The 27,270-nt window shown below is 40.7% G+C and overlaps 1 protein-coding gene and 1 pseudogene across 7 annotated transcripts in view; one reads left to right on the top strand and one right to left on the bottom strand.

Moving 5' to 3' along the window:
• The window catches only part of SPIDR (scaffold protein involved in DNA repair), a 499,470-nt gene that overhangs the window by 237,222 nt on the left and 234,978 nt on the right, over positions 1-27,270 (bottom strand). The window lies entirely within an intron of this gene.
• On the top strand, positions 2,588-3,680 carry LOC117079533 (annotated as a pseudogene).

Raw genomic sequence — 27,270 nt, 5'->3', positions numbered from 1 at the left:
ATCATATTCTGGTTTCTATTTTTTATGTCTCTCCTAACATTGCCTATTCAAATTACTTTCAATCAGTAACTGTGACAGCCTCAGAATCACATCCAAAAAACCACTTCCACAGATTTTAGCACAGATTTGAGTATACCCCTCTTTTATGCCTCACTGTTTCCTTAGATTTCTACCATAGTAACTGAAAAGCAACAGTATACATATTTCTGTAGACACATCCTCTGCAGTGGCCTCCCAGCGCCTCCCTCCCCTCAAACAGGTAACAAGGAGCACACCTTCCTCTTCTCCATGTCGTCAGCGCCAACACAGAGCAGTCAGTGCATGCTTGTAGAATTGATAGATAAGTGCATTTGGGATATATTAACTTTATGAGCCCGGGGATGAGTTTAGGTGGTGAGTTTTTGTTTTAGAAATCCCTGTTCCAAATCCAATCTAGCAGTCATTTCTATACCAAATGAATGAAAAAAAAAACTCAATCAGTAACTTCAGAGTCAGACAATTTAATGAACGTAAAATATACAGGACAAAAGCAGGCATATTAAAGGCAACAAATCCTAGTTTCCCTCTGCACTCCTGTCAGCTAATACTTAAATTGTTATTATTAGATTCAGGGACTTTTAATCACAGACACAAAAGGTGCAATGCCATGGACCTTTTTTCTGCAGCATTGTCCTGAATGCAAGCACTGTTACTTTCACATTATAGAGCCCACGGTGAGTCACCAACCACAGCCCAAGAAGGCATATGGTTCACCTGTGGGCAAGAGGCAGAGAGAACAACAGTAGGGTGATTATAGCAAAAACAACCTGTTTTTCAAATTCTAATAATAGACAGTAGGAAAACACACATTTAGACACACATCTAACCCTAGAACTTGTAGCCATTTTAAAGTTATTAACATAGATCCCATGCCAAGCAACAGTCTCTCCTCCACCCTCACCCTTATATCTAAAAATAAAATGAAACATTACAGCCACATATTTTGCTTGCCTCAGCCAATAGCTCAAAAAACCCCCTCAAGTCCTACTGTTGCTGGATCAGTCCACTGTATACTATGAGTCAGCACTTCTCCACATTTCTGGAAATTCCTCACCAGCAACATGACCTACAAGAGGAAGCCAACTTTCCATTTCAATGTATAACAGGAAGTATTCAAACAGATTTCACCTAAACTGGAGAACTGTTGTTAATGTAACTGCTGTTACATCAGAATGAGTGCAAATCTACTGAAAGACATCAAGTTGTTTTTTTTTAAAAAAGTATAATATTTTATTTTAAAATACAGACATATAGATTGTAATTAGCTAAACCAGTATACTGATTTTGAACAGAGGTATTTTAGTGGCTGGAAGACAAGAAAATACAAACTTTAAATTTAACTCAATTACTGTCCATTTTTCTATTGCATATATTGTTGCAGAGTTGTAAGACTTGGGCAAAACCTGTTTGTTAAGAATCTGTTTTGTTTTGAATATATGGTTTGAGCAGTAATGTACAGAAATAATTGGAAGTGTAAATATTTTGAGAAAAGACATTCTGCAGCAGACGCTAAAATTGGAGTTTAACTCTCTCAATGATTGGCTTAAATTTGTTTGAACAGAACAAGCTATGTTAATAGATTCCAGAGATTTTATGTTTCAGAAGTGATCTTTCAGAATATTAACAGATCTTAAAAACAGCCTGTAGATTAACTAGAGGGTTATTTCATCAGGGTCCTTGCTTTTACACTCAGAAAGCTGAGGTTCATAGTTAAAATGTCAACTACAAGAAGTCGTTTTTCCATAATTCTTACAGAGTTTCAAGACTTAAGTTCAGTAAAAAGCCAAATAGCTTAGTTATTACAGTCATTAATAAATTTATTTAACATTCGTGCAGCATCGGAATGCAAGACATCTGGTTCTAATTTCAATTTTGGCTTAGAATAAAAGCGCCTCCTCCACAATACTTTGATTATAAACTATCCTTTTCCTCCTCTCTTTTTTTCTTCTTTGGAAGCTGTTGTCCTTCATTCTTGCTGGAAGCCACCTGACCACTGCCAGGAAGAAGAATGCAAAACATTCCCAGGAGCGGCCGTGACGTCAGCGCCACATTCCACCTCTCCGTGGTCAGGGCTGTCGGGAAGCTCCAGCCTCCAGCAAAACCACTGGGAGAGATAGCAGCTGGGGCCTGCACTAAATCATATTATACTAAAACCTCCTTCATGTTATGCTTTAAAAATGCACAATGTCTTCCCCCCAAAACAGAGAGAGAGAGAGGGAACAGAGCTGGCTTTATAAGCCATATTTACTGTTTATCTTCATATTTACTTTTTATCTCCAAAAACACTTTGGGTTTGGGGGAGGAGAAAAACAAGTAAAAAGTGATTAACAATAATCCTCAGCAGACCAATCACTATAGGCAGCAGTGTGTGGACAGGGTGAGATGAACAACAGAAGAGTCTGGGTTTCAGGTAGCACATCCCCCTCTATTAAACCATCCTCAACAACCCAGTCACTAAGCTCCCTCTCAGGAGAAAGACAAGTCCCATTCAAGGATGCTTTAGAAACGCTAAGAAAGTAGTGGACGCAGGGAGGCGCATGGGACGAAGATGGCAGTGGAGCAATAGGAGGAGCTGAGGGAGTTCGTGGTGGTGACGGGCACTGAGGAGGACCAGGCCTGCTTCTTCCTCGAGTCAGCTAACCTGGGACTTGCAGATTGTGCTAGCGAGCTTTTATGAGGACAGAGGGGACGAAGACATCATAACCATTTCAAAGGCAACCCCCAGTTCAGTGTCCAGAGGCACAGCCCCCAGTAATAACAGAGTAACATCCTTCAGAGACCTCATTCATGACCAAGATGAGGATGAGGAAGAGGAGAGGAAGGCCAGAGGTTTTATACTGGGGCCTCAGAGAGAGGTAGACAGCAGATTGTCGGCCCTCCCAGAAAGAAAAGTCCCAGTGAGCTGGTGGATGATCTCTTTACAGGTGCCAAAGAGCATGGAGCTGTAGCTGTGGAGGGAGTTTCCAAGAGACCAGTCACCAAGACCATTTGCAGGAGGTGGCTATGGCCTTGGGGCAGCACCAGAGGAAGAGTCTGCTTATGTGGCAGGATAAAAGAGACAGCATTCCCACCAAGATGTTCATGTAGTACTGAAACTCTACAAGAGTGGATTCAGCCTGGATAATGGAGAACTCAGAAGCTACCGACACCCATCCTGCCCAGTTTCTGGAGTCTATCCACAGAGGAGAGGTGCCAGCAGAGCTGTGGAGGCTAGCTCACAGTGGACAGGCGAACTTGGATATGGAGGACGATCGGGATGAGGACGTTATGAAGTCCAAAGGAGTCTTCACTGGCGAGGGTCAGAAACCGAGCAGCACTGACCCCCAGGGGTTGAGTACCATCTCTCCAGTCCAACTGGCAGAAAATGAAGACAAAGCCAACTCTTCCATCTTAATCGTCAAATCAGAGACTACCACAAACATCCAAATTGGGCTTGCAGATGGTGAGAGGCTGGTGCAGAAATTTAACTACAGCCACCGATCAGCAACATCCAACTCTTTATTGTGGATGCCTGGCCAGCCATGGCTGCCACCAGCTTTATCCTCATGACTACTTTCCCAAACAAAGAGCTGGTTGACGAGAGCTGGACCCTGAAGGAAGGCAATCTGCTCAATGCTGCCATCATGCAGCAGTGTACCTAACTGCCCAGCCAGCTGCCTGGCCTCTCTCCTCTGTTTCCCACGACCAGTGGCCATGCTCCATGGGGATCGTCCCTCCTGCCCCCTTATGCACACCAGTAGTCCAGTGTGACGTCTTCTCCATAGCTTGGGTTCTTAAGTCTTGGTTGAACATTTGTTTTCTCCTTAGTTGCATTTCCTGGGTTTTTGTGACAATCAATGGACTTTAAAGAAAAAAAAAATAAAAACAACCAAAAACGTAGTGGATGTATTTTCACTAAAAAGAAATATATAGACATAGAAACTGAAGACTATAATTACTGCAAAAATTTCCAAACATACACATAATTCTTATACAATTTTTCATTTGTAACTTCCTAGACTCTATCAACAATTCAACAAGTATATCTGTTAACTATATGTGCAACTACATTATACACAACATTTTTTTTTTTGCAAATACTATACTGAATATTTCCCCATTCTATTTAATATATTATGATCTTTCACACTTTATGAAACTCTAAAACTAAAATGATTTTTGGGAGGGAGAGAAGAGTTCTATTGCAAAAAAAATGCTTTATGCACATAACTTTTTTATGCTAAACAATTTCCTTGGAATAAACTTGCAGGCATGGACATCTAGATTAAGTATGCAATTTCTTTCATCATTTGCTACATATTGCTATGCTGATTTCCAAAAGAACTGTACTCAGCATACCCACTGTAACTCTGTCAGCATTTGTGTGTGCACACATAATTACACATAGAGTTGACATAGACATTTTGCCAAGATACTTTAAATTTCTTTGATTAATAATGAGACTGAAGATTCCTTTATCAGTTGGGTTTTGGGCAACTTCTGAGGTGAGAATTTTTAGAAAAAAACCCCACATTGCAAGTAATGATTATAGCTGAAATCGAAATGCAGATTTTACCTTCATCCAAACAAAAGAAATTGCTGTATTTGAGGTTCTTAATAATATATGCTGTTTTTAGAAGCATCAACATTTGACATGACACAAATTGTAGTTTCTGGATAGGCAGTGTGTGTGGTGTATAGATGTGTGTTAAGTGTGTGTCATGTGTGTGTGTGGTATGTGCATAAGTGGTATGTGATGTGTGGTGTGTCACGTATGTGTGAGTGCACCGTATTATATGCATGCACACATCCACATGCCACTACAGTATTTGTGTTGTAACAAAAGAGAACAAGAAGTCAAGAGATGTATGTTGTAGACCTAGTTCTGCCCCAGAAAAGTTAATTACCTTTTCTGAATTTCTTTCCTCATCTGCAAGAATCTAGTTTTATGAATACCATACAGTTATCTAAAGAGGAAGTAAGAAAATAAACGTGAAAGTAGGCTGAAAAGTTATTTGACTTGTTTTTTTGTCTGTTAGATGTTGTAATGTGTTACCAGAGAGAGATATCGAAAGTATAAAACTGGGAGTTCATCATAGTTGCCAAAATGCCAGTCTATAAGTGGTACTCTCCTGGGCCCTAAAACCAAGTACCTTGAAACTTCTACCTCCTGCATAGTATAACAGCCCCCTGGAATAGAAACCAGAATAACTAGATGCCAGGAATGTCCTGATAAAATACAGATGTAGAAATATAGACTTAGGGGGATCTACCATGTCTCCTGCTTACCCACCTTGTAACTACACTCTCAGGAGGCCACAGACAGGAATTTCGGCCTGCATTGCAGATGGTGCCTCAAGGGCTTCTGGATTTCTACAAGAACAGGAATGGCTGAGGCAGCAGAGCTAAGTGTCCACAGCCAAGAGGGTCTGGCTAACATAACAAGCCGAAGGGCCAAAGTGTGTGTAAGCTAGCCAGGTATTTGGGAGTGTACAATTAATGAGAGGGTTTGTCGGGTCAGAATAGTGAGAAAGCCTCAGACACTCTGATCTGATCTGTAGGCAGGTGACAGAGGCGTGGAGGGACATCCTCAACAGTCGCTGGTTTGATCGACATCCTCAATAGCCGCTCTTCTTGCGTCTGACAGCCTCTCACTGCAGGAGTAGTTGGTCCTTTAAGGAAGAACACTTCCATAATACGGTAATCATGTAACAAGTCTTTCTTCTACCCATTCCCAAAGGATATGCAGCTGCTTTTGAAGAGAAAAAGAAATAACTGGACTTCTCAGCACTTATTGGACACTGTCCCCGAGGACTCAACACCTCTGTGTCCTGATGGTGGGGTGGAAGCTGCGTGGGAGTCAGACACAAATGGAGGTTGTGGTATTATTACCTGACCAGAATCTGGATTTACAGATGGGATCTACACTCACACACAGGGAGAATTTCCACAGTTGTGTCTTGACCTATGCAGTGAGCATTGTTAGAATTCGACGGGCTCAAGAAAAGCTTCTGAACTTCTCTTCCCTGCCACAATAGCAACCGAAAGCAATATGACATCTTTTAGAGGAATCGCAAAAATTAATGCCACTGTCAGAGACTTGAAAGGTTCAGGGTGGTGATTCCTACCACATCTCTTTTTTTGTGTGCAGGCCTGTGCAGAAGACACACAGGTCTTTTGAGAATGACAGTTGATTATAACAAACTCTATCAAGGAGAAACTCCAGTTGATCAAACCCGGTAGATCAAATCAATGCATTCCCTTATCTGGTGTGCAGCTACTGATATGACAAAAGTGGTGTGTGTTTGCGTGTGCGTGTTTTCCTATCCCAATAGCAGGAAAACAGAAAGCTACTTGCTTTCACCATCTTGCCTTAGCACTATGTCAGTTCTGGTTCTGTGCCATAACTCAGTCTATAGGAACCTCAATCATTTTACCAGCCCGCAAGACATGATAGCATTACGCTGATAGGATTTGTTAGTGAGAAGTAACAATACCTGAGGATGGCCTGGTAAGGCAAGTATTTGCAGGAGGGCAGAGAACACATACTACAAAAATTCAGCTGGCTCCCAGGGTAGCCTTTTGAGTACTACCTCGATTCATTTACTGAGTAACCCATAAAGCTTCCAGTATTGAGTGGGACAAGAAAAAGTCCTCTATATGGGTTAGGATGGAAGAAGGCAAGGAACTTTGCCCTTGCCCCTGTGGCCAATGAACTGGAATACTCGAAGTCAAAACAGAATAGTGGAAAGTCCCAAGGTTTTGGGGTCACGCAGCACTCTATTGCAAGTAACTATTTTCCTTTTGATACACACAGATTGACTTAATACTGGTTCCTAGTGGAGAATGAACAGGGGACATTCCACATTAGTTCACTGTGCAACCATGGCTATGGAAACCACATGAACTGGGTGTTGAGGCTACAGAGAAGGATATGTCAAGGATACTGTGTCCTCAGGTAAAAGTCATATATATAGCATATTTAGGTGTGAATAGCATCTGAACCTAAGTTCCGTCAACAGGAAGCTTATATTACTGATGTGCCTACTCTTGTATCCTGCCATCCTTCCCTCAGCCCCCACCAGGGCTCATGGGAAAGTCTGCATGACCAGCTGTCCGAGGAGCTGGTATCCAGATGGAGCAACACAATATGAGCAGCTGAAGTCGGCTGTTACAGCTTTGCAGCTTCCTTCACAGAAGGCCCTGACAGAGGAGCAGAGCTTCCCATGGCATGTCTTGGGTCCCGTCTGCCCAGAAGAGATGGCACGATCACACTGATTCATAGGCAGCAGCAACTACTAAGCTAAACCATTGGGAACATGCTTTAGGGGCACATACCATGGACCATCTGACCCAAGCTAAAGACAGCTTGCAGTGCAAGTCTCTACTCACAAAGAATCATAACTTACATTGACCAGCACAGACGAAGGAGCAAGAAGACGGAGGAGCTGGCAGCAGGTGGCTGGGAAGAGGCATATGGGTGGATTTCCTGAACCAGGAGTAAGACAGAATATGGTGTCCATCTGAATGCTTACTGGAGAGGAGGCTCTCAGAAACCAGGTGGACAGGAAAAATCACGCTATGAATGCTTGTCTCACTCTCTCCACAGTAGCCCAGAGGTTGTTCAGTGGGCTCATCAGCAAAGTGACCACAGTGGTAAAAGTACAACATGGGCAGCCTCCCTGCACAGAGCTCAGCTATTTTCCAACACAGTGGAGTGTCAACTTGCCAGGAACAACAATCGGTCTGAAGGACCGCCTGATACATAATATCCGGTTAATTACACTCAATCACGACAGGATACCATTTTATCCTCACTAGAATATATACCTACTCGGGTTTGGTTTTGTCTTCACTGTCTGCCAGTAACACTGCATATGTCCTTCAACCCACTAGGCGATACATTTGGATATTTTAGGGCATGCAGACCATGAAATGGGTAGTAACCACTTGTAGAAATGAGAAGTCTAATAATTATGCATACTTCTTCCTTTCTCGGTGTGGCAAATATATGTTTACGCATGTTAACTCATTTTCTTCCTCCATTTCCCCAGTTTTAGATAGGGTGTATTGGTGATATTAGCCTTGTAATTCATTCCATAGGTTATAGGATCCCAGAATTCTAAGACAGAACACTGCCTAAATTAGAGAAAGAAAGAAAGATCACCCTGAGAACCTGCACTGGTGGAGCTGACTGCAGAAACAAAGGAGATTTTGGGACTGCCCTCCAGGTAGAGCAAGACCCTCATTATTTCTATAGGGGAGAGCTGTATGATGGTGTAAATAAATTGTTGCTGCTGTTGTTTGGAAATGTAAGGGGGTTGATACAGAACAGCCAAATATGCAGCTGTAATAGCAGCAGGTGTGCTGATCTAGTAGCTTCCCTCCTCCCTGTGTTACTTCCAGGTGGGTGGGCAGCAGCCAAACATGTTCTGCTTAGAAAGCCTCACCTACATTCTGTCATCTGTAACTGAGCTCTCAACTCTTGTAGCATTACTATAAGAAACAAAGGAGGTACTACATATATGCAGAAATGGTTTGAGAAAGTACAGAAACATCTACAGAAGGCATAATTTTCCATTTTGTAGTTTAAGATTGAGAAAATGATGAGTCAGAAGATACATTCAATGTGCCAGGAAGGCAATATTAAAAAATAATAGAATTACACAGACTGAAATTATGCATAAGATATAGGCTAAGTATACATATGGTTGAGAAGTGATGGAAAAAAATTCACAAAAGGTAAAGGTTCTGAGACAGTGAACACTAACATCCGTAGTGGGGAAGCCTGGGTGGCACTGCTAGTTTTGTCACTAGATGACCACAATCAGTGCATTTGAAATGCTGCCATATCATTTGATGGTCTCTGTTTCTGAACGTCAGGGTGCTCAATTGTCCACAAGTAGTTCAAATGTTTTAATGAACCCAAAGTTGTTCTAGAGCTATTCTGGGGATTCAAGTCTGCTTGACAGGAGAGAAAGAGAGAGAACCTAGGGTGGAACTATATTTCAGAGGCAACCCCAAAGCTCTAAGTAACTTTCTGAGCCAACACTAGTGCAAACAAACATCCATCATTTGGATGAAACCAGTCTATATTCTAAAAGTCTGACAGTCATAGATTTTGCATGAACTTCTGTCCTTAGTTACATGCCAGTGTAGCACAGCCAAGAATCATGCATCAAGTAATGTGTTATGTACTCTTCATATTTTCTCTGCTTAGTATTACCAAAGCAACTTTCCATCAGTCAACAGGCATGTATTGAACTCCTCCAGGGCAGATAGCAATAAATGCTCACTGATCCACATAAGTGGTTTTTACGGTTTCCTTCACTAAACAGTTAGAATTTCTGATACTGAAAGTTAACTGAAGGAAAATAGAGATGTTTGCTTCTAGATGGTAATGAAAAACCCAGTGGTAGCGATTACAAATATTTTCTTCAATGAGCAAAATAGGTACATATCGTGACACTGTTTATTCAGTACGTCATCAAAAAGCTAAATGAAGAAACACTGAATTTGGGATCCAAATGAACCAGCTAGGTAAAGGCACGGCAATTACTCAATATAGATATAAAACATATTCTTAACATTATGCCTTTCTTTTATGGCAAAGACAATGGAGTATATCATATACTATGGACTGGTTGAACATCAATGCAAACATGTTAGGTCTAAGTTGGCATGGCAAATGTACAAGTCTTGACCTGATAGATGTGACATTCTCTCCCTTAGGCAGCAAAGGAAAAGCCCAGAATAGCACAGAGTATCTAAGATATACCAGCAGTAACAGTCAAAAAAACTTGGTCCTATTTTTATAGTCAGAATATAGACAATCTTCCTAGAGACTATCTGGATATGTTACAAACACTGAAAGTATTCATTGTAACCCATAACTTAACCATTGTTTTGTATTACTGCTTTATTTTAAAACAAAAAAGCTATTTTTCAATAATGTTCTGGGTTGCTTTTAAAAATGGTGATTTGAATATTACAGTGTGTTAGATCATAGAAGAGCATATTTAACCTGGGTTGCTTTGATAAAGAAACTGCTGACCCAGTTATTCAAGATGGAATGTTTGCCAATGAGTGCCTTTGTTGCTCATTACCAGAATGATGCAAAGGAACTTTCAGATCAACCGGCCAACAATGTACTTCCCTTTGGCCTATCACTGCCAAAACAAGGGAGAGAAAGACAGAGAGGGAAAGGCATCATCCGTCCTCTAGTCTTATAAGAAAACACAAATCGGTCTTTTTCTTTGTTTCAACATTGAAAGCTATAGTTAATTCTTGACATTCTGTTTGTATTGATGTCATAGTCAATTCAGAAAAGAAAGCAGTGCTCACCTTGCTTATTCGCTCCTCTTTGGGTACCTCTAAATCACTCTGCTGTGCAAATGCATGCCTTCTTTCAGCAACGAAGCACTGTATGTAACTGCCACAATTCCCTTTGTTAAACTAATATAATGAACAGACTCTCCACATGAAGACTCTGCCTTAGGTAGTTTCTTTGCTAGCGTATCTTTAGAGTGATGCCTGACAACAGCTGTCTAAAGACCAGATGGACTGTAGACAGATACTCCAACCCCTATAAAACACTATATTTACATGCAATGTCAATTTAAACTAAACTCTTTACTCTTGTAGAACTAATACTTCCATCAAGCCTTACCAAAAAAATCAAGCAAAATTAAAAGCTATGGTTATGCTAAATGAAAAGTTGTAAAAAGTTTACTCTTTATAAGTGCACACAGACATTCTCCCCAACAGACCATGCTCAGTAAATTCAAAATGACTGAAGTCATACAAGGTATCTTATTTGACCACAGTGAAATGAAATTTGAAGTCAATAGCACTATGAAATTTGGAAAATTCACAAAGATGTGGAACTTAAATGGCACACCCCTAAATAACCAATGGGCCAATGAAGAAATCACAGGGACATTAGAAAATACTTTGAGATTAACAAAAAGGAAAATACAACAAAGCACAACTTATGACATCAAGCTGAAGCAGTGCTTAGAAGAGTATTTATAGTTGTGAATGCCTATATTAAAAAAGACAGACCTCAAATCAACCAAAACTTTCATCTTAAGAAACCAGAAAAATAAGAAAACAAAACCTAAAGCACACAGAGGAAGAAAATGACAAAGATTAGGCAGAAATACATGAAATAGAGAATAGAAAACAATAAAGGAAACCAATTAAACCAAAAGATGGTTGCTTGAAAATACCAACAAAATTAACAAACTATTAGCCAGGCTGACCAAGAAAAAATGAGAGAAGGCTCAAATTGTGAAAATCAGAATGGAAAGAGGGGAAGCATTACCAAGCTTACAGAAAGCAAAGGGATTCTATAGCACACTAAAAGGAAATAAACTAAGCAACCGTATGCCAACAAATCAGAAAATGGAAGTAAAATGGACAAACTTCTAGAAAGGCACAAACTCCCAAAACTGACAGGTAGAAATTAAAAATCTGAATAAATCTATCACGAATAAAGAAATTCAGTCAGTAACTTAAAACTTCTGACAAACAAACAAAATTAGGCACAGATAGCTTCAGTGATGAATTCTACCAAATGTTTAAAGAGAAATTAATAACAATCTTTTACAAACTCAAAAAAAAAAAAGAGTAGGGAACTCCTTCTATGAGGTATTACTCTCATACTAAAATAAAAGACATCACAAGAAAATTACAGATCCGTATCTGTTACGAATATATATGCAAAAACTCTGATAAAATGTGAGCAAACCAAATCCAGCAACACATAAAAGGGATTATATACCACAACTAAATGAGATTTATACCAGGAATGCTAGGTTGCTTTACCACTTGAAACTCAATTAACGTAATAGAATCATCTCACTAAGGAACAAAAGTCACAGAATCATCTAAATAGACACAGAAAAAGCATTTGACAAAATTTAATACATTTTCATGAGGAAAACACTCAAGAACTTCAGAAATACAAGACAACTTCCTCAATCTGACAAACAGCATCCACAAAAGCCCTACAACTAACATCAGACTTAATGGTGAATGCTTTCCCTGAACACTTTCCCCCTAAGATCCAGGAAAGGACAAAGATGTTTGCTCTGACACTTCTATTCAACATTGTACTAGAGGTTCCAGTCAGGGAAATGAGGGAAGGGGGGAAAAATAAAGGCATCCTGATTGAAAAGCAAGAAGTAAAACTCTCTATTAGAAGATGACATAATCTTGTATATAATAAAGAATCTTTAAAAAACTATTATGAGTAATAAATGAGTTTAACAAGCTTATAGGATACAAGATCAATATACAAAAATCAATTGTATTTATCTTAAAGAATTTAAACTGTATTTCTATATGATCAGACGATATGAAAATGAAATTAAAAACAAAAATTTCATTTACTATAGTATCAAAAAATACTTGACAGGATGGTACAATTAAACCTAAAATCAATAGTGACACAAGGACAGAAATATAAATCAATGGGAAAGAATTGATCCTTGAACTTACAGTGAATTGATTTTCAACAAGAGTGCCAAAAAAATTCAGTAAGAAGAAAGTAATCTTTTCAAAAATGGTGCTAGAACTAGATATTCACAGGCAAAAGCATGAATTTGAACCCCTTTTTACATCATACACAAAAATTAACTCAAAATAGATTACAGATCTAAAAGTATCAGCTAAAACTATAAAAGTCTTGAAAGAAAAAATCAGAGCAAATATTTGAAACCCTGGACCAGGCAATGGCTCCTTAGATATGATACCAAAAGGACATGTGACAAAAATAAAAAAATAGCTAAGCTGGAATGAAAAGTAATAGCTAATGGACACAGGATTTCTACTGGGGTAATGAAAATGTTCTCAGATTTACCGTGGTGATGGTTGCACAACTCTGTAAGTATATATATCATTTTAAAATGAAGAATTGTATACTATGTTAATTATATCTTTTTTTTGGGTGGGAGGGGGTAAAGCAGCTCTCATATACCTGTTTTATACATCCTTTTAGATGATACTTGTACCATCTCAGAGGACAGGGAGAAAAAGACTGAGGTAAAATTCCCAAAGCGCCCACAGTCCCAAATGATCTGGATACAAGTGAACAAAATATTCATTTAGTAAAAGCCAGCTCAATTCCTGGACATGTGCACTATGCAACAGAAGGGTGCTGTGGTTAAAATGCATGTTCTTGGTGGCAGTATTGTTGCCATGTTATTTCAATCAGATCCTTGGTCTATGCAATACACATACAAGATACCAAGATAAGTTTCCGAACAGTAACTTTACAAAAATACTGTCACTGAAATAAGAGTTGGTTACAACTCAAAAGATTCACTGGGGTGGCGCTGTCTTATCAATGGAGAACATTACAACAGTCACCTGTAGTCCCATACCACTTCCCCTTCCCTGGGGTAAAACATAAATAAATCATTAAAATGAACACCCTACTAAAAGATGCATAAATTTGTCATAGATGGATTGAAAAATAAGAAGTATCTCACTTCACTCCTAAGAACTAGCAGGGCAAGCTGAGTGAGAGTGAAAGAAATCCTTAGAAATGCGAAGTCTCCCTTGCTCTCAAGAGGGGAGGAGGAAGGTCTCAATCTCACATCCTAATAGCCATAGTAAAAGCCATACAAAGTGACATGCCACTTACTAGAAACACTTGTACTTCACAGTTTGTGAAAGACTTTCAGATATATAATCTCATTTGATCCTCACAAAAGCCTTGTGAAATCTAGTATTCTAAGCCCTTTCGTTTCAAATGATCAAATCAGAGACTAAATTGTGATTTATAAATCCCATAAATTCAATCAATATGAAGTCTGACAGTATAAACAGCTCCAAAGAGCAGTGAGATCTGTCCTCAAAGTGTTGATATGTATAAAGCCCTTAAAAGACAAGGGAGCGCTCATCAAAAGTTACTATTCTCATTGCTATGATTCCTTCTTTGGGTTCCTGACTTTGGTGAAGAAAACTACAACTGCAACTTCCTTCCCTTCACTCATTCCACACTTTATTAAGAGACTTCTTTGAGTCAGGTCATGTGTCAAGCACTCGGTCTATCTTCCCTTGTGGAGAATACTCCTACAACCCCAGCTATGGAAATCTGAAAACCCATTCAATCAAATTACTCTGGAAATAGACAATCACAGAAATAGTTTGCTAACTTGATAAAGACACATGGACATTTTTTTTTTTTTTTTAACATGAAGCTGTACTTGATAATTTTCCAGGTTTCAAGTTGGGTATCAAAATTTGAGAGCCTTCTCTAGTAAAACTTGAACTCCACCCCATCCTCTCTCATACTCGCTTCTAAGAATGCACAGGAGTCACTTGATTGAAGTAGCTAGAATCCAGTGACACATACCACAGAGGTGACCAAGGTTTTCAGATCACAACCATAATGAACCTCAAAGTCTATACAGCTGGGACTGCTGATTTTACTCTGGGCCACAGATCCCTGTGACAATCAAATATAAAGGGATCCTCTTCCTAGAAAAAAGAGCATACACTAACCTTCACAGAATCCCTATCCCAGAGTTAAGACAATGATACTGTTCATCAATTCCTTTGTTTTGTCTTCGGAGTTCAGTTTCTTAGTCACCTCCCTCAGAGATAATCTGTGCAACTACCTATCCTAAATGGGCCATCCATTCCTCTACACTAACTACTTTTGGGATGACAGTCACCTCAAAGGGGCAGCAGAGGGAAATAATTTGGTGCTACAGGGAGTATCTCTTCAGGGCTTATTAGAACCAAGAAAGGCATTTAGCCTGCCCTGTTTGGGGTGTGGACAGACTGCATATCTTACCTCTTGGGCTGCCATTTTCTACTAACTCTTGTTGACTGGCAGGAAATAAAAAAGTTGATATAAGCTGGATGACATAGCCTGTAAAGATTTTTAACAGACAAAAACAAACAAGGCTTACTTTAAAATAAGTAATTATCACAAGATACAAGAATAAAATAAAGTTTTAAAAAGACAACCCCAAGCGTAAAATAAAAGACACATACACACACACACACACACACACACACACACACAGCCAAGTAGCTATGACTCCCTGAATGGGAAACAGCAGGGTCTCTATAGCTGGGTCAGCAAGAATAGGGAAGCCCAGACCTGTCCCCTGACTCTGTGCACCACCCACTGTGGAGGGCGGAGGGGCCTTTCCTTGGGGAGGGGGCAAGTGGGGATTTCACAGGTCAGGATTGAGTAAGGAAAGGAGCAGAAACGCTTCTTAAAAACACAGCTGCCGAGATCACGCCACTGCACTCCAGCCTGGGCGACAGTGTGAGACTCCGTCTCAACAAAACAAAACAAAACAAAACAAAACACAGCTGCCCACGAGGACTCAGCTGGGGAGGGGGCATCAAACCCACAATACAAAGGTCAGAGGAATCAGGAGCTGCGCCCTCCTCCCTCATATCTTGCCAATTTCTCTTCATTTTTCAGGAAGCATCTCCCAAGTCTATGCCTGGGCTCAGTGCATAGATTGGAGCCCTACAGAAACCACTCTCCAAACACTTTTCACCTGTAGTTGCCTCGCTCGTCATTTCTCCCCTTCACTAGGCGGTAGAATGAGGAAAAGATCTGTGCCCTGGCACCTACAGCCTCAGAGAACATCTGCTCCATCCGTGTCTGCTGGCCCTGCACATGAGAATGCAAGCAAAGGCACCAGCTAGAGATGGTCTCATCTAGAAGACAAAGTCATGAGACTTTTTTTTTTTGAGACAGGGTCTCGCTCTGTAGCCCAGGCTGGAATGCAGTGGCACATCTCAGCTCACTGAAACCTCCAGCTCCCAGGCTCAAGTGATCCTCCCACCTCAGCCTCCTGAGTAGCTGGGACTATAGGCACATGCCACCATGCTCGGCTCAGCCTCCCAAAGTGCTGGGATTAGGCCAGAAATGGAAAGATGTATACGAGTTTGAGGAGTCCCAAAGGGTACAAAAAATTGAAATGAGTAAGCGCTTGAGAGAAGATTTCAAAGCAGAGGTAAACACTGAGGGTGGAACTGCTCATGACAGTATCAGCAACAGAAGGGAAGTAGGTACTTCAGGTACAAATACCTGCTGACCACGCTTAACATGTGCTGTACATAACCTGTAAACTGAGTCCTCACATGAAAACTGACAGATGCTAAGACATGAAGAAACATGCCAAAATATTTGTTATTTACTCTGAGTAGAACAACATATGAAAAATATTGGCTTTGGTCTACATTAAAAGTGATATTATCATCTATTTGCAATTGAAGGCAGATTACTATCTTACCTAAAACGTAGCTGAATATTTTAAGAACAAAGAGCAGAGACTAAGAACTCTACTACCTCCAGAGAGTTCCTCTTCAACAACTTCAAGTAGTCCTTTCTAGTCTTTTTTAAAACTCAATTATGTAGAGTCAACTTTGTCAATAATATTGGTCACTTACATGGGCTGGTCTCCCACAACTGTTTTCCTACCTCCAAGTTCTTTTTGTTTCTTTGTATTCATTCTGTCCATAGCCATTAAATACACATTGAAAACAAACACTGAGGAGGCCAGAAATACAGTGGTAAGCAAAACAGGTGCGCCCTGATGGAGCCTCCCAGGTTCAGGCGATTCTCCTGCCTCAGACTCCAGAGTAGCTGGGATTACAGGCATGTGCCACCATGCCTTACTAATTTTTCTATCTTTTTATAGTAGAGATGGAGTTTCTCCATGTTGGCCAGGCTGGTCTTGAACTCCTGGCCTCAAGTGGTCTGCCCACCTTGGCCTCCCAAAGTGCTGGGATTACAGGCATGAGCCAACGCGTCTGGTCAACCATCAATCTTGGAACCTAGAGCTGCATTACAATTCTCAGTTTTTCACTTACCGTTATACATACAAATGTCCAATTATATCCCTCTTTTCCCAGATCTCTCTCATATAATACGAAACCTAAATGGAATGTAACAATCAAAAAAGACCATTACACCTTATAGCAGTCATAACATTGTGATAGTGACCAAGAAGTCAGAAGACAGCAGCACCTCACATATATTCAACAGTAATATCACAAAGATAGCATTAGAGTGGTGATTCCTGTGCTGTCTTTCAAGAAAGAGCCTTCACCTTTTCTGCCATTACCACCATCACTATTCAACAGTATCATGATGGCAGCTGGCTTTGCCAATTATCTTGAATTAACTTTTCAATATCCCTTTTTGCTTTCATAACGAAGAGTGGTTGCTTTTATCAATAAGGTCCAGCAAGGTTAATAAAATTACTATTAAAGCCTCTGAAGTTTGCACAATGACAAATCAAATCCATTCCCAATGAAGGGTTTAATCATTATAAAGGAAAGAAGAAACCTCTCATAGAGCCTCAGGAATAGATGCTAAGACCCTTCTTGCTGACTTGGCTCATCTGGAGAGGAAGGAGAAGATGCTGTGCCTTTTCCAGACTCTCAGCTGTGCCTCATATAAACTCTGAAATCCAAGTCAGGCCACATGGGAGCACACAGACTGCGCTGATCCCTGAGAACAGCGAGAACACTTGATCCCAGATTGTACACTTTCAGTTTATATGAACGAAGCCGTTCACCATGCTGACATTTGACGTCATCCATCAACTACCCACTAACACTATCTATTAGTGCAGAATGCTTGGAATTTCCTCGTTTTTTAAGAGCTGGAAAGTTTCAAGTACAGGCCTTACATGTTAACAAAATAGTACATGCTATTACTTTTAGGGATTTAGGACCTTTCCTCCTGGATTACTCAATTAGGACATACTCATCTAATCAAATACTTAACCCACACACTAAGAGACAAACGTGTGTTTCTAAGATACAGCTTTTAAACAATTCCATGAACACTGTAGGGTAACATTTTAAATTAGGTAACTGCTTAACTGCTTTCCTCCCAATCTTTTACTTTAGACACTAAATCCATCTTGTCTTTTCCTTATATTCACCTCTAAATCTTCAGTGCCCAGCACAGTATTCAACTGAGGCCAGGCTGGTCTTGAACTCAGGCAGGCTCTCATGAGTAGTGGATGGATACATTTTCCTTCATTAGGTAAACTTTAAACAGGAAAATACCGGTAAAATAGGGGAAGAAGTTCTCCAAGATATTATATTACTTTTTCTTTCACCCTGAGCCTCAAATGAGATGAATTCACCTTTTTTGGCTGGTGGTCCAATCTTTTTACTGTGATTCATTTAAAGCTCAACACTGAAGAAACTATTGTAGTTCTCACAACACTATTGGACTCGAACTGTTAGTGTTCCTAGCTGCTGTTCAGTTCTTGAGCACAAGCTATTCTGCTTTCTAAAACTGGTAAGCCTTGCTTCCCCAAACTTACAGTTCTATTAGTCTACAAGAACTTTCCACTAGAATGTGTAGCAAATTCCTTTCTGACGAGTTGCCCTGGGCCCCTCCCTTCCTGGTCTGAAAAGAGCAGGCTGGCTTCAGGCCACTCCCCAGCCCCTGCTCATGGCTGCTTTACCACTTGAAGGAGAACCTCAGCCACAGGATCAGGTGTAGCTCTCCCTGCATTTCCCCTGACTGCCCCACTTTACTTGGGGAGTGGAATTCAGCTGTGGGCTATGCTGCTATGTTTATAACCTTGAGACAGAAGTTGCACCCGCTATGGGAGTCAGAGCAGGGGAAACCTTCTCTTATAAGATACTTCCCAGCAAAGTAAGACAGAATGTGCTCCACACCCCTTTTCTTTTCTTTCTTTCTTTCTTTCTTTTTAGACAGAGAGTGTCACTCTGTTGCCCATGCTGGAGTGCACTGGCGCAATCTCGGCTCACTCCATCCTCCGCCTCCCAGGTTCAAGTGATTCTCCTGCTTCAGCCTCCTGACTAGCTGGGATTACAGGCGCCCACCACCATCCAAGCTAATTTTCTGTATTTTTAGTAAAGACAGGGTTTTACCATGTTGGCCAGGCTGATCTCAAATTCCTGGCCCCAAGTGATCTGCCTTCCTCAGTCTCTCAGTGTTGGAATTACAGGCGTGAGCCACTGCACCCCGCCCCACATCCCTTTCTTTAAATTTTTTTTTCACTGACTTTATACCACTTTTGGATGAGATGAATACCTTCCTAAACAAAACAAAGAACAAATGGAAAAAAACGACTCAAAAGCAAATCATGTATTATTACCACAAGCTAAGAATGGCCTGGATGAGTAAGCACCTCTGCTAATTAAACACGGCTTCCAATTAATTCCTCAGAAATCAAAGTTATGTTCTGTGGTGAACATTTCCCTACATTCAACAGGTTTAGAGCTATAATCGCAGGTAAAGCATTCAGTTACACATTTTATAGCCAGTTTAAGAAGCTCCACCTGATGTCTCACTGCAATTACACTTTATGAACATTTTACTGGGATCTCCTTTTTGATCAACAGATGAGTATCTGTGAACACTGAGAAATGCTGCTACTTGATGGAGGAGAACCTTGAAGACTTAAATCACAGTGACCATGTGTTCATATGAACCCAAACTGTCCTTGTTAGGATGAATGTGGCTCTACAGCACGGGCTCCCCAGTGCTTTGTTCCAGCACATGCTGCTCTTAGGCTCCTCACTTTCTGCAACCTCAGCTGACTTTTAAAGCAGTTAGTTCATCTGCACTCAACCAAGAAATGAAACAATGAAACATAACCGAGGTCTGTCCTTCCTGCTTCTTCCATCTCTATGAAGGTGCCACCATCTCCCAGTCAAGGCAGCCTAAAACTTCCAAGATGAAACTGTCACGCACAACCCCAATCCTCATCCTTGGCACTCTCAGAAGTCTGTCCCTTCTTGTGGCTGGTCAATGCTCCCCACCACGCTGTCACCACCCCACTAGTTGCTCCTCCTCTCACTGCCTTTTGCCTTCTCAGAGGCAAACCTCCTCAGAGATGTGTTTGTCGCCAAGGCTGGAAGCCCAGCCCACCCTCAATTCATTCTTCACATTATTTCTGTCGGTTTTCTAAAACACAGACCTGATGCGCGTCCTCTGGTACTCCTTGTGCTTTCCATACTGCATCTTTTCCTCACATGAAGTGTCAGCCCTTCATGCCCTGGGTGCTTCTAGCACTCTAGCTTCAACCTTCAACTCCAGCTTCAACCATACCACTTCCCCTTCACATGTTCCACTTGGGTGAGTTATCCTGCCCCTTGCTGCCCCTAATCCTGCAGCCAGCCCCTATAATTCCTCCTTCCCAGCTAAGCACAGCTGTCTTTCCTGGGGGCACCTCCCCTAGGGCTCTGCCTCCCCATGCTCCCCTCTGAGCCCTGACAGGCTCCCCCTGCACCCTGCGTGGCAACTGTCTACTTACAGGACTGTCATTTCCAACAAGACCCTGAAATGGCTGCATCCTCAGCACTCTACACTAAAGATATTTACTGCATGAAACAAAGGATGAAAGTATGCCAGCAGTATAACTTTAAACTCACTGCCACTTTAATACTTATTGAGGGACAATCTGCAAGAAGCCATCATTTATTGAGCAGTAGCTTAAAAGTTTGGCTCTTTTATTCCCTCCTCTAGATAGCTTAAGGAATATTCCAGGACTAGATTTCTAAAATTACCTCTACTACATAAAATATTACAAATTACTATTAACAATAAAATAGCTAAAATTAATTGAGCATTGGCCAGGCGCGGTGGCTTACGCCTGTAATCCCAGCACTTTGGGAGGCTGAAGCAGGCAGATCGCTTGAGGCCAGGAGTTCGAGACTAGCCTGGGCAACATGGCGAAACTCCATCTCTATTAAAAATACAAAAATTAGCTTGGCATGGTCACCAAGCACCTGTAATCCCAACTACTCGGGGGGCTGAGGAAGGAAAATTGCTTGGACCCTGGAGGCAGAGGTTGCAGTGAGCCGAGATAGCACCACTGCACTCCAGCCTGGGCAACAGAGCGAGACTCTGTCTCAAAAAAAAAAAAAAAAAAAATTATTGGGCATCTTCTATATACAGACTCTGGTACCAGACACTATGTTTCAGTAAGTTTTTTGTAGCCCCTGAAGTGTTTTTAATCTCCATTTTACTCATTAGGAAACTATGCTCAGAGATGCTTAAAACTTTCCCATGATAAGAGGGCCAATAAATACTACAGAATCTACAATCTCACTGAGCTGTTATTCTGGCAGCTTGTACCAACAGATATTAACAGAAATCATCCTAATTAAACAGGTTACTATATTTGTCCTCCTGTATTATTTTATTTCTGTATTATAGCTTCTTCCTTATAAGGAAATTTTTCTAAGATGTCACTACCAGATATTGCTGTGCTTTTCTTGTTAACAGATCTGTTTTCGGGCAGAGTCCTGAGCCTTGTTGTTGACCGAGTCTCCTACTTTAACGCAGCTTGCTGCTTCTCTTGCATACAGATTTGTGCACTCTGTGAATCCTGGTATTTTTCTAAGACAATTAAAATCAATTTTTAAACAAGATAGGATGCAAAATAAACAAGCAAATAAATGAGAACTGGTGAGTTAGACACACCTTTGGTTCAGCGAAGAATCAGAAGGACCAGGTTGGGGCGGTCCAGGCAGGGGTGGAGGGAGTCTCGGAGGTGGTGAGGTGAGAAAGGGGCAAGGTGTGTCTCAGGAGGAACAGAAGGCTACCTGTGGGGAACTGTGTGACTCACAACGGCATGACTGTGTCTTGCAACTTAACTGCAATCAATCTGTACTATCATTTATTGAACTGCTGCTGTTTATTGGCCACATGCTGGGTGTTTTCACATGGTATTTTCTTATCTCCTCATCGCCCTAATGAGGTAGCTATAAACGCTGTATCACAGCTGCGGAAAAGGGAATTTGTGGCTGATTGCCTGTCCAATCTCGATCACAAACTCAAGTGCTATCACTTAAGTGCTATGTCTTTTATTAAAATGAAATCAGTAACTTAAAAAATAGACTTTTCTTTTTCCAGTTATAATATTGTATCAAACCCCACAACTCTTCCACTGCTAAATTGACTGGCTTTATAAAAAAGGGGAGAGTGGCGGGGGGCGGGGAGGGAAATACTGTATTGGTTTAGATAAAGAAATCTTAAAAATTTACTTCTTTTTTTTTTTTTTTTTTTTTTATTATACTTTAAGTTCTAGGGTACATGTGCATGACTTTTATATCATGTATAACTCCCCAATGCAATCCCTCCCTCCTCCCCCCTCCCCATGATAGGCCCAGTGTGTGATGTTCCCCTTCCCGAGTCCAAGTGATCTCATTGTTCAGTTCCCACCTATGAGTGAGAACATGCGGTGTTTGGTTTCTCTTCTTGTGATAGTTTGCTAAGAATGATGGTTTCCAGCTGCATCCATGTCCCTACAAAGGACGCAAACTCATCCTTTTTATGGCTGCATAGTATTCCATGGTGTATATGTGCCACATTTTCTAATCCAGTCTGTCACAGATGGACATTTGGGTTGATTCCAAGTCTTTGCTATTGTGAATAGTGCCGCAATAAACATACGTGTGCATGTGTCTTTGTAGTAGAGTAATTTATAATCCTTTGGGTATATACCAGTAGTGGGATGGCTGGGTCATATGGTACATCTAGTTCTAGATCCTTGAGGAATCGCCATACTGTTTTCCATAATGGTTGAACTAGTTTACAATCCCACCAACAGTGTAAAAGTGTTCCTATTCTCCACATCCTCTCCAACACCTGTGTTTCCTGACTTCTTAATGATTGCCATTCTAACTGGTGTGAGATGGTATCTCATTGTGGTTTTGATTTGCATTTCTCTGATGGCGAGTGATGATGAGCATTTTTCATGTGTCTGTTGGCTGTATGGATGTCTTCTTTTGAGAAATGTCTGTTCATATCCTTTCCCACTTTTTGATGGGGTTGTTTGTTTTTTTTTTTGTATATTTGTTTGAGTTCTTTGTAGATTCTGGATATTAGCCCTTTGTCAGATGAGTAGGTTGCAAAAATTTTTTCCCATTCTGTAGGTTGCCTGTTCACTCTGATGGTAGTTTCTTTAGCTGTGCAAAAGCTCTTTAGTTTAATTAGATCCCATGTGTCAATTTTGCTTTTGCTGCCGTTGCTTTTGGTGTTTTAGACATGAAGTCCTTGCCCATGCCTATGTCCTGAATGGTACTACCTAGATTTTCTTCTAGGGTTTTTATGGTATTAGGTCTAACATTTAAGTCTCTAATCCATCTTGAATTAATTTTCGTATAAGGGGTAAGGAAAGGATCCAGTTTCAGCTTTCTACTTATGGCTAGCCAATTTTCCCAGCACCATTTATTAAATAGGAATCCTTTCCCCATTTCTTGTTTCTCTCAGGTTTGTCAAAGATCAGATGGCTGTAGATGTGTGGTATTATTTCTGAGGACTCTGTTCTGTTCCATTGGTCTATATCTCTGTTGTGGTACCAGTACCATGCTGTTTTGGTTACTGTAGCCTTGTAGTATAGTTGAAGTCAGGTAGCGTGACGCCTCCAGCTTTGTCCTTTTGACTTAGGATTGTCTTGGCAATGCGGGCTCTTTTTTGGTTCCATATGAACTTTAAAGCAGTTTTTTCCAATTCTGTGAAGAAAGTCATTGGTAGCTTGATGGGGATGGCATTGAATCTATAAATCACCTTGGGCAGTATGGCCATTTTCACGATATTGATTCTTCCTATCCATGAGCATGGTATGTTCTTCCATTTGTTTGTGTCCTCTTTGATTTCACTGAGCAGTGGTTTGTAGTTCTCCTTGAAGAGGTCCTTTACATCCCTTGTAAGCTGGATTCCTAGGTATTTATTCTCTTTGAAGCAATTGTGAATGGAAGTTCATTCCTGATTTGGCTCTCTGCTTGTCTGTTACTGGTGTATAAGAATGCTTGTGATTTTTGCACATTAATTTTGTATCCTGAGACTTTGCTGAAGTTGCTTATCAGCTTAAGGAGATTTTGGGCTGAGACGATGGGGTTTTCTAAATATACAATCATGTCATCTGCAAACAGGGACAATTTGACTTCTTCTTTTCCTAACTGGATACCCTTGATTTCTTTCTCTTGCCTGATTGCCCTAGCCAGAACTTCCAACACTATGTTGAATAGGAGTGGTGAGAGAGGGCATCCCTGTCTTGTGCCAGTTTTCAAAGGGAATTTTTCCAGTTTTTGCCCATTCAGTATGATATTAGCTGTGGGTTTGTCATAAATAGCTCTTATTTTTGAGGTACGTTCCATCAATACCAAATTATTGAGCGTTTTTAGCATAAAGGGCTGTTGAATTTTGTCAAAAGCCTTTTCTGCATCTATTGAGATAATCATGTGGTTCTTGTCTTTGGTTCTGTTTATATGCTGGATTACGTTTATTGATTTGCGAATGTTGAACCAGCCTTGCATCCCAGGGATGAAGCCCACTTGATCATGGTGGATAAGCTTTTTGATGTGCTGCTGAATCCGGTTTGCCAGTATTTTATTGAGGATTTTTGCATCGATGTTCATCAGGGATATTGGTCTAAAATTCTCTTTTTTTGTTGTGTCTCTGCCAGGCTTTGGTATCAGGATGATGTTGGCCTCATAAAAGAGTTAGGGAGGATTCCCTCTTTTTCTATTGATTGAAATAGTTTCAGAAGGAATGGTACCAGCTCCTCCTTGTACCTCTGGTAGAATTCAGCTGTGAATCCATCTGGTCCTGGGGATTTTTTGTGGGTAGGCTATTAATTGTTGCCTCAATTTCAGAGCCTGCTATTGGTCTATTCAGGGATTCAACTTCTTCCTGGTTAGTCTTGGGAGAGTGTAAGTGTCCAGGAAATTATCCATTTCTTCTAGATTTTCTAGTTGATTTGCGTAGAGGCATTTATAGTATTCTCTGATGGTGTTTGTATTTCTGTGGGGTCGGTGGTGATATCCCCTTTATCATTTTTTATTGCGTCTATTTGATTCCTCTCTCTTTTCTTCTTTATTAGTCTAGCTAGCGGTCTGTCAATTTGTTGATCTTTTCAAAAAACCAACTCCTGGATTCATGATTTTTGAGGGTTTTTTGTGTCTCTATCTCCTTCAGTTCTGCTCTGATCTTAGTTATTTCTTGCCTTCTGCTAGCTTTTGAATGTGTTTGCTCTTGCCTCTCTAGTTCTTTTAATTGTGATGTTAGAGTGTCAATTTTAGATCTCTCCTGCTTTCTCTTGTGGGCATTTAGTGCTATAAATTCCCTCTACACACTGCTTTAAATGTGTCCCAGAGATTCTGGTATGTTGTATCTTTGTTCTCATTGGTTTCAAAGAACATCTTTATTTCTGCTTTCATTTCGTTATGTACCCAGTAGTCATTCAGGAGCAGGTTGTTCAGTTTCCATGTAGTTGAGCGGTTTTGATTGAGTTTCTTAGTCCTGAGTTCTAGTTTGATTGCACTGTGGTCTGAGAGACAGTTTGTTATAATTTCTGTTCTTGTACATTTGCTGAGGAGTGCTTTACTTCCAATTATGTGGTCAATTTTGGAATAAGTGCGATGTGGTGCTGAGAAGAATGTATATTCTGTTGATTTGGGGTGGAGAGTTCTATAGATGTCTATTAGGTCCGCTTGGTGCAGAGATGAGTTCAATTCCTGGATATCCTTGTTAACTTTCTGTCTCGTTGATCTGTCTAATGTTGACAGTGGAGTGTTGAAGTCTCCCATTATTATTGTATGGGAGTCTAAGTCTCTTTGTAGGTCTCTAAGGACTTGCTTTATGAATCTGGGTGCTCCTGTATTGGGTGCATATATTTAGGAGAGTTAGCTCTTCCTGTTGAATTGATCCCTTTACCATTATGTAATGGCCTTCTTTGTCTCTTTTGATCTTTGATGGTTTAAAGTCTGTTTTATCAGAGACTAGGATTGCAACCCCTGCTTTTTTTTGTTCTCCATTTGCTTGGTAGATCTTTCTCCATCCCTTTATTTTGAGCCTATGTATGTCTCTGCATGTGAGATGGGTCTCCTGAATACAGCAGACTGATGGGTCTTGACTCTTGATCCAGTTTGCCAGTCTGTGTCTTTTAATTGGAGCATTTAGTCCATTTACATTTAAGGTTAATATGTTATGTGTGAACTTGATCCTGTCATTATGATATTAACTGGTTATTTTGCTCGTTAGTTGATGCAGTTTCTTCCTAGCCTCGATGGTCTTTACATTTTGGCATGTTTTTGCAATGGCTGGTACCGGTTGTTCCTTTCCATGTTTAGGGCTTCCTTCAGGGTCTCTTGTAAGGCAGGCCTGGTGGTGACAAAATCTCTAAGCATTTGCTTATCTGTAAAGGATTTTATTTCTCCTTCACTGATGAAGCTTAGTTTGGCTGGATATGAAATTCTGGGTTGAAAATTCTTTTCTTTAAGAACGTTGAATATTGGCCCCCACTCTCTTCTGGCTTGTAGAGTTTCTGCCGAGAGGTCTGCTGTTATTCTGATGGGCTTCCCTTGTGGGTAACCCGACCTTTCTCTCTGGCTGCCCTTAAGATTTTTTCCTTCATTTCAACTTTGGTGAATCTGGCAATTATGTGTCTTGGAGTTGCTCTTCTGGAGGAGTATCTTTGTGGCGTTCTCTGTATTTCCTGAATTTGAATGTTGGCCTGCCCTACTAGGTTGGGGAAGTTCTCCTGGATGATATCTGAAGAGTGTTTTCCAACTTGGTTCCATTTTCCCCCTCACTTTCAGGCACCCCAATCAGACGTAGATTTGGTCTTTTTACATAATCCCATACTTCTTGCAGGCTTTGTTCATTTCTTTTCTTCTTTTTTCTTTTGGTTTCTCTTCTCGCTTCATTCATTCATTGATCCTCAATCGCTGATACTCTTTCTCCAGTTGATCGAGTCGGTTACTGAAGCTTGTGCATTTGTCACGTATTTCTCGTGTCATGGTTTTCATCTCTGTCATTTCGTTTATGATCTTCTCTGCATTAATTAGTCTAGCTGTCAATTCTTCCACTTTTTTTTCAGATTTTTAGTTTCTTTGCGCTGGGTACGTAATTCCTCCTTTAGCTCTGAGAGGTTTGATGGACTGAAGCCTTCTTCTCTCATCTCGTCAAAGTCATTCTCTGACCAGCTTTGATCCGTTGCTGGCGATGGGCTGCGCTCCTTTGCAGGGGGAGATGCGCTCTTATTTTTGAATTTCCAGCTTTTCTGCCCTGCTTCTTCCCCATCTTTGTGGTTTTATCTGTCTCTGGACTTTGATGATGGTGACGTACTGATGGGGTTTTGGTATAGGTGTCCTTCCTGTTTGATAGTTTTCCGTCTGACAGTCAGAAGGACTGTCTGTTGGTCTGTTGGAGATTGCTTGAGGTCCACTCCAGACCCTGTTTGCCTGGGTATCAGCAGCAGAGGTTGC

This window comes from Trachypithecus francoisi, unplaced genomic scaffold (genome assembly GCF_009764315.1).
Source record: "Trachypithecus francoisi isolate TF-2019V2 unplaced genomic scaffold, Tfra_2.0 Lachesis_group7, whole genome shotgun sequence".
Taxonomy (NCBI): Eukaryota; Metazoa; Chordata; class Mammalia; order Primates; family Cercopithecidae; genus Trachypithecus; species Trachypithecus francoisi.
This window is presented reverse-complemented; position numbering and strand designations above follow the sequence as displayed.